Source organism: Hordeum vulgare, chromosome 3H, assembly GCF_904849725.1.
Source record: "Hordeum vulgare subsp. vulgare chromosome 3H, MorexV3_pseudomolecules_assembly, whole genome shotgun sequence".
Taxonomy (NCBI): Eukaryota; Viridiplantae; Streptophyta; class Magnoliopsida; order Poales; family Poaceae; genus Hordeum; species Hordeum vulgare.
This window is the reverse complement of record NC_058520.1, coordinates 187271629-187277302: the sequence shown is the minus strand read 5'-3', so window position 1 is coordinate 187277302 and position 5674 is coordinate 187271629. Positions and strand designations below refer to the sequence as shown.

The window sequence follows — 5674 nt, the reverse complement described above, 5'->3', positions numbered from 1 at the left end:
TTCTTGAAGAGGATTATGAAAAACGGTTTGCACGGTACGCAGGCACAGAGTAAGTAGGTGAGGATTAACGGGTGTGAAGAATTTGGTTTGAGGAAATTCGGAGAAAAATCTTCAGCAAATTCTTCAAACAGAGACAATGGAAGTCTTCAACATACAATATTGAAGAATTGAAAGAGTTGAGAAAATAGAACCCGTATCATAATGAAGACAGTTGTTGCTGACCCAGTTCCAACTGTTGTGACAGTCGTACGTCTGGTTTGGAGCGGCTTGGTATTGAAACCAAAGGACACACAGTCCCGGGACACACAGTCCCAACCGTATTCTCCTTGAGCTAAGGACACACAGTCCTCACCCAACACTCGTGGTAAGTCTTTAGGGAAGACTTTCAAACCCTCACAAACTCGGTCACCTAGCGATCCACAATTGACTGCTGGATTGCTCTAAACCATGACGCCTAACCGTCTGGAGGATGCACAGTCCTCAAAGGTAAAAGGCTTCAGTGATGCTCAATCACTTGGTATTAGGTTTGTGGTTTGGTGTTTGGGCTATTTCCTCATAGATGATTTACTCTCGAAGACTCTAAGGAATTTGGGTTGCTCTAAATGACAAGTGTTAGTTTATCGCGGAGCAGCCAACCAGCTAATGGTTGTGGGGGCGGCTATTTATAGCCTGGGAGCATATCGACATGATTTAACATAAATGCCCTTTAATATTTTGACCCTTGGTGTGGATAAGATCGGTGATGTGGCGCGGATCGAGGCAGCGGTTGAGACTCTCAACTGTGAGAGTCCTCATGCCTCTCATATTCCTCACTTGAGGCTTTTGTAGGATTAGGCTTGGGTTGAGCATCATGAGAAAATTCATTCCGTAGTGTTACCTCGACCCCCTTTAACAGTACGGTGTTCCTATGACTCAAGAGTGAAGAAAATGAAACAGAAAAATAAATCTTCATGCTTCAAAGTCTTCGGATTGATTTTCTTCAGCACACACCGAATTCCTCCTCTTCAGTATCTTCATGAGGAATATCAATTTCATCGCAATTTCTTCGCGATCCAAATCTTCAGCATAAGAACCATTTCTTCAGCCGAAGATATACATTTTTAGTGGTCGATATTCATCGTATAACTCAAACTCCTCAACGACTTATACAGCATGTGTACACTTATAAACACATTAGTTACTTAACCTATAAGTCTTCAAACCACCAAAGTCACTAAGGGCACTAGATGCACTTACAGATATATATAGATAAATAAGGGATGAAAAACAAAACATTCATGATAAGGATGAAGTGCTTCGTACCCGTCTCGTATTATGAGGGTTTGGTTGTTTTACTTTGCATAAAGCCTACAAGCTAGTTTTGAACAACAAGTTGTCAAGTGATGACCCTGGGCAAAACAGTGGGGCAGCCAATGGAGATAGAAAAAATGGAATACATTCTGACTAACAAATGTTTCTCGAAAGATTAAAATGGTTGCGAGGAAAATGTCCACAGACAGTCTTGTGATGGAATCTAATAGATGCACGAGGCACCTTGCCGTATAATCAATTTGTAGTATTTGTGGTACTGAAGAAGAGATGATGATGGTTTCCATCCTTTTATCAATTATACACAGTCTCCTGTGCCTCGATGGACGATAAGTTCAGCATGGGAGCTTCAAGGTGAGAAATGTTTCTTTAATTCTGGTCTAGGGTGGTTCCTCAATGTATAGATGAATGAAAACATGTGAACCGATTGTTAGTTATTCTTCCTCTTCTAGAGAGCTTGGCACCATCAAAGTGCGGTGATATTCAAAAAGGAAAGGCCTCAATTGTAGCATCGGTTCTTTCTCTTGAGAGCTATGCTTCTTCATACTTCAGTTTGTCAAGTAGGGATGGCTATTCTAGTGGCGCCAAACGAAAGGCTCCTTTTTCTTTTCCAACCGGAATGAAAGGCTCCTTTGTTTGTTTCACCCGTGGGGATTACTAATCATAAGGATCTGGGATATTTGGTCAAGGAGAGATGGAATCCCCCACCATGGAGCTGGTCTCTGGAATCATTAATGCAGGATGTAATGTGTTGCGAACTCTGCAAGTGGAGGCGGGGGTGTCCTCAGTTGGCACTTGATTTGCACCTTCCAATAGTCCTAGAAACCAATTGCCTCTATGTGCATCGTCTCCTTTCTGTGCCAAGTGCCAACACTGGAGAGATCACCTTTTTCTGATTTTTAGAAGACTCTTGGACTAATGCTGTGTCTTCAAATCGTAAGCTTGGTGAAGAGTAAGTGGGATGCTAATGGGGCTACTAATGCTATTGCTAAATTTTGAAATTGGAAGAGTGTTGCATGACACAGTTCCTTCATGTGTGCCATAATTGGTTGTTAGCAATTATGAATGTTAGTTAGTCCCTAATATATTTTTGGGTGTTTAAAAAATTACAAACTATGCATCAAGCAATTGATGTGCTATAAAACTAACAGGAAAGTGCATGGTTTAAGAGCCACTCCACTTCATGTATAAAAGGATTAAAATGACGAATTGTCTCTGGCTGCTACGCATAACATGAAAGAAAGCTATAATTTCACCTCCAAATCCTAAAATGATACCAAGTTGAAGTTCTGGAAGACCTAATTGAGCAGTGGGAGTTGAAAATACGTGCATGGCATGCCTAATATAACACGGGAAAAAATCATGTAAGATAAAACCTCTTGATTCAACTGATCTAGGGAAGGATAAAGAAGAAAAGTACCATGGAAACTTCTAATCCTCCGCCAAGACAAAGACCATCAATTGCAGCCACTGATGGCTTTGTTGCTCCTGTTTAACACAATAAGTACGAGAAATATTCAACAAAAATTACTACCTCTGCACACTAATAAATCAAGAAACAAGACAGACTGATCATATACCTTCCAAAGTTCAGTGAGAATGTCTATTGAAATGTAAGCAACCTTTGGCTGCTCAACTGTTAGAAACACACATAAAAAATGGTGAGATTTATATAATCTATTCAAATAGTAATGAAACGACAAGAATAGCGCAATGAGATGAGTATAACATACTTTTTCCACTGTGAAGATCCCCAAAGGAACTAATATCGAATCCTCTAGAAAATTTTCCTCCTTTCCCTGCAAAAGGTTTGAAATAATAAGAAAAGGTTTCCTCACTGAAACAAATAGTGTTTGGTTCTTCAATGCATGCTCGGCATGGAGAAGGTGGGTCGGGCCCGCAACCCCAGTTGCCTAGAAAAATGAACTCACTAATACCTGTAGCAACAATAGCTTTGACATCCTTCCTCTAAAGAGCTTCTTCATAGCTTTCCTTTCAGCTTAGCAGTACTGAAAGAAAGAAAAAGTCATGGTGAAAACTAACATCACCAAGAGATTTGTCAATAATATTTATATAATCTTCAGAGGCAATAGCTTCTAATTACGTTTCAGAGGCAAATGCTTATGTTAGGAGAACAACTTGCGCTAATGTCTGCCAATTGTTTGGTGCATAAACCCGTGGTCATGAGACACAGATGGTTTGTAGAATGCCATGTGATTTTGCGTCAAAGGATTGGCGAAAGAGTCAATTTTAATTGTTGCATAGTTGTTGTAACAACAGCCTAACACGTGACAAGAACAGTTCTGACTATAGAGGCGGCATATAGATCACTCAAAAAGCAACGCACACACACGCAGGCAACTAAATTTTTGATTCTGTAAAACGCTAAGCTGTTCTACTAAGTTCCTCTACCCAGCAAAGCAGAGTGAGCTGAGAGAAAAAATCCCCAATGTCGAAGGACCAAATCCTTGTCTTGGCTGTGTATGTGTGTGTGTGTGTCTCCGAGCTGGAATCTCGCCGGCCGGCATTGATTACCTGTGGTTGTGGCTGTGTGCGTGCGCATCCACCAGAAAGTTGCCCCAACAACACACATGCCCCCAATCTTGAATCACGGAGGAAAAATTAAGTCCAACCACACAATTCTTGGTAGCGAATCACGCTCTCCCCATCAAACACAAAGGAGAATTCAATAGAAAAGAGAAAATAAAACAGGTATAGCAACAGATTGGGTTGGGATCCAAGACGAGGATGGATGCTGCTGGTAAGGACGGTACCATCGATGGAGAGGGAGTTGACTGGCGGGTTGCAGATGGTGATGACGGCGATGCCTTCGCCGCCCACCTCCAACTCGGTCGTCCCCTTGGCCGCCATCGCGCGCTCCGCTGGTTCCCAAGATCACCTGCTGCCCGCCCGGTGTTTGTTTCTTGGAGGTCTCGCTGAGGTTGCCTAGGGGAGTTGGGAGCTTGGAGTTGCAGTTGCATGATTTAATCTGCTACGAGGTGGATCTTGGCGAAGACCTCGTCGTTGTGCGCGTCGGCCATGAAGCGCACGGCGGAGAGCGATAGGGAAGGAGCGTGGGGACGCGCGCGGCGGACAGGTCGACGGCGGCCGTGGCCTGCTCGGCGTGGCCTTGCGAGAAGTAGTAGACGACGGCGCCGACGGGGGACACGGTGCACATGCTTCCCGCTCAGGTCAGCCAGAGCTGCGCGTGGACGGCCGGGACTTCTCCTTGCTGCCCGCCGGGCACTATAGCTCGGTGAAGGTGAGCATCCTCCCTTCTCCCCTCGCAACCCCGGACAAGGGTATGCGTATGTCGTCGGCGTGCGGGCTGTTGGTGGTGCCGGAGCGGCGGCGATGGGTGATTTTTCTAGGGAGGGGTGGGGTGGGAGGAGCCATTGGGTAGTTTGAGGAGAATTGGGGACGTGGGTGCGTGGTCATGGGTGTTTTTTTCGGATGTAGTTTCTCTTTCTTTTCTTTATCGGGAAAGTGGGGATCGGGAGGAAAGGGGACGCTGGTCGAACGAAGGGATAGTATCAGGTTGAAGTATCACGATGGTAGATCCTTCTTTAATACTCCCTCCGTCTGGAAATAATTGTTCTAAAAATGTATAAAATGAATGTATCTATAACTAAAATAAGTCTAGATACATCTATTTCTAGGACAAGTATTTCCAAACGAAGGGAGTAGTAGATATGTGTGCTCGTATTTGTTGTGTATATGGTTAGCAGTGGCATGGAACGAATGAATGAGCGACGGTGGAGCAGTCTGATTATTTGATATTTATATGGGCGGAAGGAGGCAGCGAAGCACTGAGACGCGCGTGCCCACGTCCTTGGATCGTGGGAGCGTGGCTACGTGGGAGGAAATGAGTCGTTGTAAACTTAGTTTCCATAGCCCTTTGGCTCTAATAGTTTAATTAATTTGCTTAATTAAAATCTATCTAAAGATGAGCCCTGCCACAAGGCAACGTATAGGCTTCTCTCGAATATTTTAATTGGAGCCTAATGCATGCATGGTCATTACACATACGTCGGATGTACTAGCTAGTCAACAATTTTATGTAATGCGTGTACGAGCTAGCTAAATGAATGTGCTGCTAATACAAGCTTTGGCCGTCGATTTTATATGCTATACATTTCACCCAGATATAGTGATATTTTGATGAAGCTACATTGGTATTTGTTATACTTCGCAATACTTTGCCGATAGCAGCAGCATCTCTGCTGGAATAATGTCCAAATTTACTTGTGATCTAATGTTTTAACAATATCAACATTGCCTAGAACAATTTGCAATCATATTGACATTAGAATTCCACCATCGATGACGACATATGTGTATGCGACCCATGTGCCCTCTGTATTTT

At 43.5% G+C, this 5674-nt stretch overlaps 1 pseudogene; it reads right to left on the bottom strand.

Annotated features, from left to right (window-relative positions):
* Positions 1 to 1172: 1172 nt before the first annotated feature.
* On the bottom strand, positions 1173 to 4684 carry LOC123443464 (annotated as a pseudogene).
* Positions 4685 to 5674: the final 990 nt, after the last annotated feature.